The sequence below is a fragment of the Mustela erminea genome, chromosome 6 (genome assembly GCF_009829155.1).
Source record: "Mustela erminea isolate mMusErm1 chromosome 6, mMusErm1.Pri, whole genome shotgun sequence".
Lineage (NCBI taxonomy): Eukaryota > Metazoa > Chordata > Mammalia > Carnivora > Mustelidae > Mustela > Mustela erminea.
The window spans coordinates 54495802-54510994 of NC_045619.1; the positions used below are offsets into that span (position 1 = coordinate 54495802).

The 15193-nt window shown below is 41.2% G+C and overlaps 1 protein-coding gene across 6 annotated transcripts in view; it reads right to left on the reverse strand.

The window, feature by feature from the left end:
• Positions 1-2067, reverse strand: part of STYK1 (serine/threonine/tyrosine kinase 1) — a 40580-nt gene extending 38513 nt beyond the window's left edge. For 3 of the 6 annotated variants that reach the window (XM_032347302.1, XM_032347311.1, XM_032347303.1), the window contains exon 1: positions 1959-2061. The gene's annotated coding sequence lies outside the window, so the exon portion shown is untranslated. Of the gene's footprint in view, positions 1-991; positions 1227-1958 lie in introns of those variants that run through there. The other 3 variants (XM_032347312.1, XM_032347308.1, XM_032347305.1) reach the window with 2 other exon arrangements.
• Between the last annotated feature and the right edge of the window lie 13126 nt (positions 2068-15193).

Sequence of the window (15193 nt, forward strand, 5' to 3'; positions counted from 1 at the left end):
GCCTCCAGAACTATGAGACACTAAATTTCTGTTGCTCAAGCCACTCAGCTTGTGTACCTTGTTAGAGCAGCCCCAGCAAACTAATACAGTGAGAGAGCACGAGCAGTGGGAAGGGGTAGAGAGAGAGGGATAAACAGATTCCCTGCTTGGCAGGGAGCATGAGGAAGGGCTGGATCCCCATTCAAGGACCGCAGGATCACAACCTGAGCCCTAGGCAGATGCTTGACCCACTGAGCCACCCAGGCACCCCTAGAGAAAGAAAGTCTTTTTTTTTTAATAATGATAATTTTTTTTATATTTTATTTATTTATTTGAGAGAGAGAGACAGAGATTGTGACAGAGATAGTGAGAGAGAGCACAGGTGGGGAGGAGAGGGAGAAAGCAGGCTCCCAGCTGAACAGGGAGCCTGATGTGGGACTGGATCCTAGGACCTGGGAATCATGACCAAACCAAAGGCAGGTTCCCAAGTGATTGAGCCACCCAGATGCCTCTGATAATTTTTTTTTTTTAATTTTGTTTATTGTCCAGGAGAGAGAAAGATCACAAGCAGGGGGAGCAGCGGGCAGAGGGAGAAGCAGGCTCCCACCTGAGGGACCTACAACTCTGAGATCATGACCTGAGCTGAAGGCAGACCCTTAACCAACTGAGCCACCCAGGGGTACAGGAAAGAGAGCCTTAAGCAGACTCCACACTTGAGTATGAAGCCTGGAACCGGGCTCTATCTCAAGACTCTGAGATCATGATCTGAGCAGAAAACAAGAGCCTGGCACTTTAAATGACCATAAAAAACACAGTGTCTTTGCAGCACAAGAAAGCAAAATTCAACCAACTGATGCCTGAGCAATAAAGTATTCTAACTAAAGGATGCACTTTTTAAAATTTTACACATAATTCTATTGCACACTTAATGGACTACAGTACAGTATAAACATAACTTTTGTTTGCACTGAAATCAAACATTTCATTTGACTCCCTCCATTACAATACTCACTTTATATCAGTGGTCTGAGACCAAACCCGCAATATCTCTGATGTCTGCCTGTACAGTTGACCCTTCAACAATGCAGGGTTTAGGGACACCGATCCTCCGAGCAGCAGCTAGTAAGCATATAGCTTTTGACTCCCCCAAAACTTAACTACTAATAGCCTGTTGACCGGAAGCCTTACCAATAACATAAACAGTCGAGCAACACTAACTTTGTAGATTATATGTATTACATACTATATTCTGATAATAAAGTAAGCTAGAGAAAACACTTTAAAATCCTAAGGAAGAGAAAATGCATTTACAGTGCTGTTCTGAATTTATTTTTAAAAATCCATATATAACTGGATGCACACAACTCAAACCCAGGTTGTTCATGGGGCACCTGTTCCTCTCACTAGAGACCAGGTTGGCCCCCTGCAGGGGTGAGGAGTGCTGAGGAGGTTCATTCAGGTGAAGGACACCTCCAGGTGCATTTCAGTATGTGTGTGCTGCACCCTACAAGAGCTCTAGTGCTTTATTTCCACAACTGCTGATGGCTCTATCAGGAAGAAAGCTTGGTCTGAAATGTATGAGAAACTCACATGGCTAGTGGATTCCTAACAAAATGAGTCCACGGTCACCGAAATGAAAGGGGAGGAAAGGAGACAAAATGGGGACCGGGTTGACGGATAGGGAGAAGGAAAAGAGGCACAGAAAAAGGAAGACAAATTAGAGAAATTCGGTCACCAAGAGTATATCATACTGTGTAGTCATAAATACATAAAAGTCAAAACCCACAAGATGTTCCTTCCAAAGAAATACATGTTCACTCACGTAATGACTATTGTTCGTTCACATAAAATTGGAACTTCCCTTCACAACCGTCCCACTCTGGGCCTCCCTCTTTTCTTTCCAAGTGTCCAGGTCCACCCCTGCTGCATCACTGGCACCCAGCTCCCACCCTTCCTGCCCCCCAATCCCCGTCCACTACCGTGTCCCTTCTCCGGCCGCTCTGCTCTCAGATGCAACTGGCCCAGCCAGAGGGGGAAAAAAAATGATCAATTTGGGTACGACAAGGTGTGCCAGCCTCAAGGAAATGCTTTTCAGTCCCTCCTTCCCACTGGTGGGGCGTGGCTGCCAGCAAAGGATGGAGTCTGGGCGGGCTCCCCACAAAGGGAAGTCTGTGGGCACTGAGGTTTCCGGGACTCACCACACACTAGCCAGCAGGAAACCTCCGCTGAAACTGTGAAAGCTGCACTTGTTACTGATCTACTTACTGAGTTCCTCCTTTAGTGATTGCCGCCTGGTCAGGTATAAAGGAGACGTCAGTCCTGGTGGAGAAGGGGAAGTCATTATAAAGCGCAACAGCGCCACCTCATGTCCGACCTTGTAGCAGCAGCCTTCATGGGTGCTCTGACAGGTCCCTAGTTGATCAGGATTTAGCTCGATGAGTCCTCTCCTGAAACACTGGCAACCTCAAGCCTTCGCTGGGGAATCGCTAAGGAATATTGGAAATAAAAGTATCAGTAGTCGGTAACCAGTCATTAGCATATACTTCCTAAATACATTCTGGGCTCTCCTCTAGGGATATAGCATCAACGAAAGTAGCCATATTACCTGCCCACATGGAATTTACAATCAGAGGAAACAGAAAATACATGGCTGAAAGAATTCCAAAGCAGATACCCAACACTTAATACAAGTTCTCTCAGAGAAATGCGGGTCACAGATACCTTAAATAGGTGACCGGTTTGCTCAGCACTGATAGCATACCAAACAGAAAGAAACACCTATTTAAAACAGAAAGATTTCAGGTGCAATGTAATGTGGAGCTAGAAGCTTCTCTATGGAAATTTTTCTTCCTTCAGAGCTCTTTTAAAATCGGATGAACTGTACTCAAGGTCACTGAACTGTACATTTAAAATGGTTAATGTGTAACTTTATGGTGTATGAAGATTACATTAATTTTCTTTAGATAAAAAGGATGGAATCTCATCAGCCAACTGTTCTTCCCATCCTTTAGGTCATGATTGATTTTAAAAAACCGATTGAACTGATCTGAGCAATATTATTATTGCCATTATTATTATTACTATTAGATATTATGCAGTCTCCGATTCTGCTTTCCCAAGCATCGGAATCTCCTGAGGCAGAGGCTGCAGATGGCTCATATTTTTAATTTATGCAGCACCTTACTAGACTGCTACATCCCCATTCTAATTTACAAAATTTTATTTAAAAATCCCATTACTGTGGGGCGCCTGGGTGGCTCAGTGGGTTGAGCCGCTGCCTTCGGCTCGGGTCATGATCTCAGGGTCCTGGGATCGAGTCCCGCATCGGGTTCTCTGCTCCGCGGGGAGCCTGCTTCCTCCTCTCTCTCTCTCTCTGCCTGCCTCTCTGCCTGCCTCTCTGCCTACTTGTGATCTCTCTCTGTCAAATGAATAAATAAAAAAAAAAATCCCATTACTGTGAAGGAACCCATTACAGTGATAGAAGTTATCACCTCTAGGACATAGGGATTTTTTTTTTTAAGATTTTATTTATTTATTTGACAGAGATCACAAGTAGGCTGAGAGGCAGGCAGAGAAAGAGAGAGGAGGAAGCAGGCTCCCTGCTGAGCAGAAAACCCGATGTGGGGCTCAGTCCCAGGACCCTGGGATCATGACCTGAGCCGAAAGCAGAGGCTTTAACCCACTGAGCCACCCAGGTGCCCCATACATAGGGATTTTTTTAAAAGCAAAATACAACCAAGTGAAAGAGGTCAGAATTCACTCTCCAATTTTATTGAGCAGTTCAAACAAAAGATGGAAATTTTTTAACTTTCTGAAATAGAGAAAATTCTGGAAATAGTGACGCTGAGACACAAAAACACCAAAGTACATTCTAGATACAGTGCTAGTTAAGGTATAAACAGGAGGTCCCACGCTTATACTCATGAATAAATAAAGTGACTAGATATCTGTTATTTTTTTGGTACTCTCCAAGTGTTCATTCCCTTATAATTTCAATTATTGCCTCTTTCTCAAATGTCTGGCCCTCTGACTCATTTTCAGCAATGCTCCCCTCCAGCCATTCCTGCCAGCTGGTTATTTCTGCATCGCAATTACTTCATAATTGTTGGTTTCAGTGCTCATTATCTGCGCTGCTCAAGTAAAGTGTTGAATGGTAGGAATTCACCCTGAATACCCACGGGGACCTCTCCATCCTGCAGTTTACTCCAGACCAGATTATGCTAGATTCTGCTCTCCTCAGAACTCCTGCAACAGCCATCCATTTCCGTATTACTTAGCACATTCTCTCTTGTACGATTCCTGCAATTGTGAGGAATCCCCACTTGCAATCTGGTGCGGTGGATACTCCTGAAATCTATTTATAGGAGGCATGGAGAAACCCCCAGGAAATCATTAATTACAAGGAGAAAAGAGACTCGGGGCAGGACTTACCGCTGAAGGAGACTGGAACAGTAAGTGATAGAGTTACTGCACAAAGCAACGACAGAAGGCATTAGACCTTGGGTAGCATTGCCTTGGAACTGTTTCAAAGGCCTTTAACATAGACCTGAGGCAGACAGATTTCAGACTTGGTCTGAAAAGGCAGCCCAGCTTCACCACAGGAGGGCGGCACCTGGAAGGCTAACGCAGGGAAACAGAGCAATCCTGGTGGGCGGTTGTAAATGGAGTCAGCGATAGAGCCCCAGTCCCAATGCCTGGCACCTAACTGGGGCTCCTCAGGCCTCAAGAGAACAGTAGACATCAGCAGGGTGAATCAAAGGCAGAGAAGGAAGCTAGGAGACTCCATGCTGGAGCCGGGATTTGATTGGCAAAAATTTATGAGGTATTCCGCTGCCCTGAGGGCTCCCAGGGCCAGCCGAGGAACTGCTTTTTTGAAATAATACTGAGGTCTTGCAACTAACTAAAGACAAAGACAAAAGAACATGGGCTAGCCCTATCAGTCTGGCCTCACATTTAACCTAGGTTGCTATGTCCTAGGGAATGTGGATTATGTGTATTTAACTTTGCATGCATACATTGTTTCTTCTCCTGTTGCTGAGGTAACAAATTACCACAAATCCAGTGGCTAAAACAATACAAAATTATTATTTTACAGTTTTCTAGGTCAGAAGTCCAGCGCTTATCCCTCTAGGCTAAAACCAAGGTATTGGCAGGGCTGTGTTCCTTTCTGGAGACTCTTAGAGAAAATCTTGTTTCCTTGGCTTTCCCAGCTTCTAGACCTCCCACATTTCTCAGCTGAGCCGGCAGTGGCCAGTCTAGTCCATCCTACATCACATGTGTGTTTCTCTGACCCCTATTCTATCATTATCTCTCTGTCTCTGACCACAGCTTGGAAAGTTCTGTACTTGTAGGGACTCCTGTGATGTTTAGATTGGGCCCACAGGATAATTTCCCATCTAAAAAGTCTATAATCTTAGTCACAGCTGTAGAGTCCCTTCTGTTGTGTAATAACAATCACAACTCTCGAGGATTAGATTATGAACTCTCTGGGGTGGGGGGTATTACTCTGCCTACCACAACTTGCTTGGACGAGATTTTAGCACAAGGCGCATTATCTCATACCTCTTTATAGTCCTGCAAATAGTGAGAGATCAGTTAAGGGTTGCTGACCACAAAAGAACTCTCTCACTTGCCAACTACTTTTATTCTGGGAAAGAATATTCATATTCCCCATGGGGGAAAATGTGATGGTTTGAGGCTTTATGCCAACCATATGCTCCACTCATTTCTTTCTTCCCTTCCTTCCCTTGTGAGATTCCCAAGATTCTCATAGAATCATTGAGTGTAGCTTAGAGATCAGTGACCTACAGTGAGTTTCCACGGCTTGCGCCAACTTGGACAGGTTGACTTTTCTGGGTGTCAGTCCTCTCACTCAGGAAATGAAGAGGATGGAGTAAAGTTAGCTCCAAGTTTTTGTCAAGTTTTGCATCCCATGATTCCCTAACCCTTAAACACAAAAAACTCCTCTGCCCCAAATTCTTGCCTACTGATGTCTTTCTCACAGGACGCCATGTCTGGCAGGAACTGACCAGTTCTGTCTAAACTTCCTCAGTATGAGGAGCTGCTTCTGGGCCCCTCATTCCATCTATGGAAGCTCTGACTACCAGAACATTATTCCTCATACTAAATAAAAAATGTGACTTAGCTTCACCAAACCCCCAATTTATTTATTCGTAAAATGGAGGTGAAAAATGTTGATCTCATCAAGTTGTTGAGTAGTTCATGTAAGAAAATACACTTGAAAGTATTCAAAAATCAAAAGCACTATATAAATATTAATGGCCATATTATTATCTGATACTACTGACAATAACAATCTAGATTATTATTAACCTCTGTGCGATCTATGATGGGTTACATTTATATCTTTTTAATTTCACCTTGTTTATTTCGGTCACCTTCAGGCAAAACATTAAAGATAATCCTGAATCAACCTCTGACTTACAGTTTTCTGACTGTATTATTGAGACATGGTGAACTACAAGTTGATTAAAAAAAAAAAAAACTATTAAAAAACTTCTACATATCTCCTGAGGGACCAGGCTGGCTCAGTTGGTAGAATGTGCAACTCTTGATCTTTGGGTTGTGAGTTCATAATGGGTGTATAACCTACTTAATTTTCTTTTCTATGTCCTTCATTGATAACAGTAAAAAGAACAGGATTTTATCTCTGGTTTTTTTTTTTTTGGTTTTATTTATTTGAGACAGAGAGAAGGAGAGAGAGAGTGTGTACAAGCAGGGGAGAGGGGCAGAGGAAGAGGGAGAAGCAGGCTCCCCGCAGAGCAGGGAGCCTGACAGGAGTGGCACTTGATCCCAAGACCCTGGGATCATGACCTGAGCCTAAGGCAGAGCCACCCAGGCGCCCCCAAAGAAGAGGATTTTAGTACATACCATTAAATAATTCTTAAAGATTGATACTAATTAGTTGCAAACACTATCTGGATATGATTTTCCAAAAAGTTACCTGTCTCCCTAAGGGGGAGATATGCTTCAAGTCTTTTTTTTTTTTTTTTCTTTTTGCAGCTTTTGAGGCTTATCAGTACATTGAAGAAATGCTGCATGGCATATCACTCTTTTCACTCCGTTCCACCCCATCAAACGGCATCAAAGAAAGTTCTTCTACCTTATATAATTCTAGCATCCCTCCTTCCCCTTTTCTGTTGTCTGGTTTATCCCCTCTTCTTTTGCCTGAATCTCTGTAAGTCTTCTAACTGGTCCCCATCTCTCAGTCTAACCATCCACTCATCTTTTATATTGCCACTAGAATAATATCTCCAAGAAGCAAGTCTTGCCACAGAACACCTCCTCCCATCTGGAATCTTTAAACTATTACAGAATTAAATCTTTTAATGATTTAATTAATTAAATCTTTTAATGATGTCCATAAATGCCTTTCTCTTTCCATGTTTCAATATCTTCCAGTCATACATCCATATTCCCTACAATAAGAAAAGGTAAATGAGAAGTACTAAGTCCTCTGACTCTACAAGCATTTGCATGCTCAGTTCCACATACCTGCAATGCCCTTCCTCTCCTAATGTTCCTAACAATTCCTCCCCATTCTTTAGGGTTCCGCTCACCTCTAAGAAGTGTCTCTGACTTTCACTTTGAATTCTCTCCCACATAGACTGTCTGCCCTTCTCCAACTTCTCAGCACCCAGAGTGGTTCTCCCTGGTAGAAGTTTGTCTTGTTTCTTCTATTAGGCTATATTCTCCCCAAGAGCACAGACCACAATTTATCACTGTAGCTAGACCCTAGTGAAATATCTGGCACAAGGTTATCAAATATGGGAAATGGATCAGAGAAAGCAATGGTCTTAAACTGAAGTCTCAACATACTTCCAGACTGATCATTTTTTTGATCCCTACCTAGAACAGCTTTATGAGGCAGAGAGGACAGATATTGTGAAGAACATGTGTTTCTTTATTGTACTGCAGGGTAATTGAGACTCCGTGATTGTGGCTTATCTGTGGTTACAGAAAGTATGCTTCAGGGTCAGGAACTGAACCAAGATCTTCTCTTTCCAAGATAAATGCTTTATTAAATACATGTTTGTACTCAAACATCTGAACACTATTAGTAAAAATCAACCTTAAAATATTTATAAATAACTATAGTCTCTAAGACATGATTAAGAAATGCACTGCAGGGGCACATGGGTGGCTCAGTGGGTTAAAACCTCTGCCTTCAGCTCAGGTCGTGATCTCAGGGTCCTAGGATCTGTTTCTTCTATTAGGCTATATTCTCCCCGAGAGCACAGACCACAATTTATATAGAAGAAAGAGATCCATCAGGCTCTCGGCTCAGCAGGGAGCCTGCTTCCCTCTTTCTCTCTCTCTGCCTGCTTCTCTGCCTACTTGTGATCTCTCTCTCTCTCTCTCTCTCTGTGTCAAATAAATAAAATAAAATAAGAAACGCACTGCAGATAGGAATAGGAAATCCAAATCTTATTAAGAACTCATTTTTGTTATAATAATAATGCAGTGGTCTGAATAGAGCATAGAAAAAGAAAACCAAAGAGCAAAATCTGTCAAGTGCGTTCAACATAGCCTAGGGGAATATGCCTTGATCAGATGATGTGAACATGTTGTATGGTCATTGTTACTGTACGGAAATATCACAGTACTACAGTATCTCTCTGACTGCACCTCCCTGGCTTCCTAATGTCTTTCAAAAGCTCTAAAGATGTTTCCAGACCAGTGCCCTTGCCACTTAGTGCTTCTGAAACATTCCAGATTTTAGCACAGCTAAGCACCAACCCCACCCCTTTGGTTCTTTGTTCCCATGTCATCTGGTCAGTGAAGCTTGGTTCTCCTCCAAGTTCTCCTCCACTCCTGCTTGGTTCATCTATCACCCTTACTGAATTTCCCCTTAGGACTTGTCAGCCCCCAACACACTAAAAAGTTATTTATTTATCATCTCTCTTCCCTAACTATAGGCACAGAATTTTGATTTATTCACAGATGTAACACCAGAACTGAAACAGCATCTGACACATAACAGTCACTCAGTAGGTATTCATGAAATGATGAATGGATGAATCAATGGTCCATGAGTTGGGTTATATTTTCTTCTGGTTTACATATGTATTGTGGTTGTACATGTTTTTGAAGCAAACGATTTAATTCTTCTCATAGATGTAGTGCACCTCATAGCTATTTATGTTTCTATCCTAGAACCATATTTCTACCTATCTTAGAGCCAGATTCATTGCCCACTCTGCTCTGTATAGGATTTCCTGGCTAACAGACTGAACTCTGCCTCTGTTTTGACTCCAGCTTTATTTGCCCTTTCCCCCATTCTTTTGTCAATTTATCACTCGTTTGATCTTTTTGTGTCGTATACCACTGTAATTCACCCTAGAATAGGGAGGAGAAAAATTATCAATAAACCCAGCAAAGTTTTTAAGTTTAGGTTATTAAGATGTCATTTCTAACAAATCCTGTTTGGTAAACCTAGCACTAAACAATCCTTGGTGAGCTAACAAATAGAAAGTTTATGAGTGAGCATAAACTTTTCATCATGACTATGCACCCACCATGTGCAGCATGAAGAACCAATTAGTCTTTTTGTAGGTCTTTCCTTTGCCTTGCACTGTAATGGGGCATAAGAGAAAAACACAGATCCTATAGCCAATCAGACCATGATTGAAGACCAGATTTGTCTCTTAACACTTCATGCTTTGGAATCGTGGCAGACTGTGGTGGGTTCTGTTCACTTAACCTATGTCTTCTCTCCAGGTGCTATTAAGGGCTTGCTCAGCCCCCTTACACCTAGGTACAGCCATGTAACTAGCTCTTGCCCATGGACAAGAGCAGTAGTGATATGTCCCACATCGTCTGAAGCAGACTCTGTCTCATTGCCCCATCTTCTGGCTGGATGACAGCAAGAAATGCTGGAACCACATATTAAAGAGGACAGAGCCACAGCCTGGAATGAGACTATTCTTAAGTAGCTCCTGGGTGGAAACCTGCCCAGGAGAGCCACCTAACCAAATATGCCTGCAAGAAAAAAAAAAATTATATTAAGTGACTGAAATTTAAGATTGGTTGTTACAGCAGCTCATATTAATTACTCTTGACGAATGCAGGTATCCTAATTTTTCAGAGCCACTGGTTTTTGGTCAGTAAGAGCAAAGTAGTATGTCTTACAATGAAGGTAGAATATAATATATGTACAATGCTTGGTACTGAGGTTACTTGAGTGAGAGTTATATAAATAAGAGAAAAGTACAAAGATATGCTTGTACTTTAACCTTGAAATGTGTAAAAATGAACTTTCATTAAAATTCACTGTTTTCATATAAAAGTGACAATGGTACACTCTGTCAGGGGGTCCACATATCACAAATGGAAGATGGGGTTCCTGGGGAAAAGAATGGCAATCACATGCAACAAAGGAGTTGGTCATTTGCAATATGTATTTGTTCACGTAGGTTTAACATAATACAAACTATGATGATATCACTGTGGTTTATCCTGTAGCACCAAAACCATTAAGTAGTATAAACATAGCAATACTTTGGAAAGCAAAGGGGAGTAATCCTGAAAACCATTTGTCCTAGAGTGAGCATAGCACAAAGAAGTCGAATCACTATGTTGTACGCCCAACACTGATGTGACATTGTATGTCAACTCTACTCAAAAAAATTACAAGTTAAAAAAAAAATAAAGGAAAATAAAGGGAAAAAATTGTCCTATTCAGGTGCTTACTGTTTTAACAACCATCAAAGTACTTAAGAGAATTGTCACATTTAAAATGTTATCCATTTTCCTTTTCTATAAAGGCGGGTCTCCTAGATTTGCTATCTTTTCTGTGATCCGTGACTGGCAAGTGCCCCCTAGCAGATAGTTTAAAAAAAAAAAATAACATCTTCAAAGCAAAAGTGATTTTCTTTACAATGAGTAAAAGTGTTCACAGTGAGCAAAAATTGATTTTTTTTTTTAAATAACCTTTGCTATGGGGTTTCAAAATAGGTTTCTGGAAATGTTCCTATTCGTCTTTTGTTGCTGAAGTGAAGTACTGCTCATCTATGAATTCTCTCTCATTTACATACTATAAAACTTAAAAGAATTTACTAACCTCTTTATCTAGTTTCCATTTATTTTGAAAGTTATTGGTATATAACAATTTCTAACTGGTGTACATAAAGTATTTTGATACCAGGTAAATGGAAATTTTCTATGCAAATTTCAACAAAAACATTTCAATAATTGGTGGATGCAGTAAAAACTATATATGACAGCAGCAAAATACTTCTCTTCCATTCGAGCCCATATATTCTTTTCAGCTTTTAGAGCCATGGAAACCAACTATCAAGTTACACTGAACAAAGAAATAGAATAAGCCAATACCTTTACAAATATTGAAACATTTTAAATCACCATACTATTATTAAAATATTTTAGTTAAGACGTTTGGTACATTAATACAAACTTTTTGCCCAGTATTTCATCTTTCATCTTTATTTTTTATAACATAAGCTATGCGTGTATACTCATACATACATACATACATGGGGTCTATATAAAAAAATATAGATGTATCGGGGTGCATGCTCACTTTAAAAAATTGATTCAAATTGATTTATTAGAATGGATGATTCAAAGAACAGGGAGAGAGGACTGTTCTCAATGGTAGTGATGCTATCTAAATTTTAAATAAATTCACATGGAATCACTAGCAAAGTATCATGAGAAAAACTGCACGGTGGAGTTTTCCGCTTATTAACTTCAGGGAATTTATTCCTGAGAGGGGTGGCAGGAGAAAAAAACAAGCCCCCTGCACCCTCCAAGTTAGAAATATACAAACGGGGGTTGTGAGGAGTGAGATTGAGAAAGGAAATGCAAATCAAAGGCACTGGAAAAGTCTTCCTGGGTTTTCTCTTTCAGCTGCCCTGATATCTGTAAGGGAAGATGGCACTGGGATGATTAACAACCACTATCTTGATGTCTACCGATTGCTGCTTATCTGGGAGATGGAAATGATTAACTGCACACGGCACCAGCAGTAACTGAATGTCTATGAAGAAAGAGAGGGGAGAGGGCGAAGCAGAGATACAGGTAGGGAAAGACCTGGAAAGTTCAGCTCTGTAAAGAGTATGACTTCAGTCAACTCTTAACCATTACTAGTCTATTTTACTTTGAACAGCTTCAGGGTTATCTCAAACTATGCTTGTCAAAAGCTCTAGTATTGGGCGCCTGGGTGGCTCAGTGGGTTAAGCCGCTGCCTTCGGCTCAGGTCATGATCTCAGGGTCCTGGGATCGAGTCCCGCATCGGGTTCTCTGCTCCGCGGAGAGCCTGCTTCCTCCTCTCTCTCTCTCTCTCTGCCTGCCCCTCTGCCTACTTGTGATCTCTCTGTGTCTAATGAATAAATAAAATCTTTAAAAAAAAAAAAAAAAAAGCTCTAGTATTAACAACTTAAACTATCCTAAACCGACACAAAGTGAGCGGAGGGCAGAGTATGCCATCCACATTCAGCCTCTCACTTAACTGAGTTACACTCACAGTGCAAGGCTGTTCCCACACACCTGGAACCTACATTGGCTGTTGCCTCCACGAACCTTTGCCCTGTAATTATATACAGATATAGATTACGAATCTCAACCAGTGAAATAAAGTTCTCCGGTCCCAGCCCTAGGTGTGACCAGTGGCAGAGTAAGGCACAAAGGACAACGGTGTATTAGAGTGGAGGGAAGGCTGAGGATAATTCTGAAATGACTTCGCTCTAACCACCAACTGAAAAACCTGATTCAGGGCACCTGGGTGGCTTGGTGGGTTAAGCATCTGCCTTCATCTCAGTTCATGATCCTGAGTTCCTGGGATCAAGTCCCGGGTGGGGCTCACAGGGAGTCTGCTTCTCCCTCTAGCCCTCCTCCCACTGATTCTCTTAATCTCTAATAAATTAAATCTTAAAAAATAAAAAACAAAAAATTCACACACACACACACACTATTGCCAGTATTTTTATTACTTGAGTTCTGTTCTCAACTGATGAAAGGGACTTTTACCCCTGGTGCCATGTCCATGCAGTAGGCACAGGAGTCAAGTTTTGAACCCCACATGAAGTCCTCTTTAAACAGTGAGATCGAGGCACGAGAAGATACTATGGTAATAACGTAGAAGTGATTTCTCATCTCTTCTGTCACATGCCTCCATTACATAATTCTCTTAACAGAATACTGAGCAGACTCCAGAGGTGTAGGGAGGCATGGACAAGCTAAGCAACCTGTCACGTGACCAGCATGGATTTCAGCTCCGTGATTTCAGCCTTCCATCCCCGTTGTGAAAATCTGGGTGGTTCTGGAGCTAGAGTGTCAAATGAAATGCTTTTACCCGAAGATAATGACAAAACTAATGTAGTATCACCCTTACGGGACAAGATTAGCTAATTTTTAGAGATTTTTAACGGCCTGTTTCTTTTCTAGATTTCTCCTGTTTAATAAGGTTCCTATGCCATGATATACAAAAATCTCTCCTCTGGAGTCAAGAGATTACATTTATTTTCTCTTTCAACTAAAACCAAGTACTACCTTCCCAGAAGTTTCAATCTGCATCCACTCTAAGACTTAAAGAACTCTATTACTCAAAATCTCAAAGTATTAGCCTGTTTAAATACCTTTTTCCATTCCATTCCATTAAAGAGCAAAAGTACTTTCAGAAATGGCACTTTTGCAATAAACACAGGAGCCCCTTAGAATACTGCATCAATTGAGCTATTTGTGATAAAAAAGCACCAAGCATCACTGTTGGCAAATACTTGGCATGCAAATATATCAAGTTGCGTAGGGTTTCTCTGTGGGGGCTGTTCCATCACCTATGCTACTGTGGGATCACTGAGGACAGGATGACAACCTTCTAGTTATCTCGGCTTGGTTCCCACCCATCCAGCCTCTGTATCTTGATAAAGCAATACAAGTCCCTGATCCCTTCTTGTAAAAAGAAACAAAAACACAAAAACAAAAACAAAACCAACTTATTTCAGGCCCATCCTCACATCACACCCAATTCATATTCTTTGGTACCTACAGTGTTTTAGGGTTGTACTTATACCCACTCCCAAAGATTTTTCCCCCCAACTCTTTGCATGCATCATGACATTGTTTTTTTTCTCTAGAAATAGAGAAACAGTAAACCTGGAAACAGATGGATAGAATTTAGAGGTAAGGATGTTTAACTGTGAAATACTGTTTATAATTTTAATTTTTAAAAAGGTCTCGCCTGGGTGGCTCAGTGGGTTAAAGCCTCTGCCTTCGGCTCGGGTCGTGATCCCAGGGTCCTGGGATCGAGCCCCGCGTCGGGCTCTCTGCTCAGCGGGGAGCCTGCTTCCTCCCCTCTTTCTCTGCCTGCCTCTCTGCCTACTTGTAATCTCTGTCTGTCAAGTAAAATAAATAAAATCTTTAAAAAAAAAAAAAATTAAAAAAAAAAAAAAAGTTCTCAATATCCAGAAAGAGGGCGGACACAACTATGGACAGCTCTGTAACTGAAATGTTGTGCAGCCAGTACAAATGAGGGGAGGACTCTACCTATGCTTGATAATGTGTAACAGTAAGGATAATCAGATGGGCAAAAAATGTCACTGCCAAGTGTATATTGTTAGGACACTTAAACAATATCTGAAAGACACCACAACAAAATTGTTTTAAATGAGCAGGAAGGGGTGAGGGACAGTTAGAACACCAGCTGGGCAGTAAACTCACCCATAGGATTCTAGAAACAGATCTAATGTTTGTTGTAAGAATAACAATTAAAACCTCTTCCCCTTCCCTGAAGTGCATCAGTTTGCCAAACACACACACACACCCTCATGAACATAAAAGATCTGAAAGAGACTGGTCAAAACAAAAAACAGAAAAAGACTTCCTGGTGGTCTTGAGGGAATCAGAACTAAGATGACATTTCTTCTTAAAATACTTTAAATACTTTAAAGTATTTAAATACTTTAAAATACTTTATACCTTTGAGTATTTTTGCCTTGTGCAAAAAACCAAGTTTGGGGTTTTTTTTGAACTTGCAAGGCAATACAAGGTTCTTGAACAATCCACTTTCCCTTGCTTGCCATTTCTTAAACAGGCCAAGCACGCATGTTCCCTCCCTGCGGTCTTTGCATCTTTTCTGTCTGGAACGTTCTTCTCTCTAGATATTCTTATAGCTTTCCCACCTCATGAATCCATTTATAGATTGTTATCATGTAGAGACCACCCCCCATTTAAA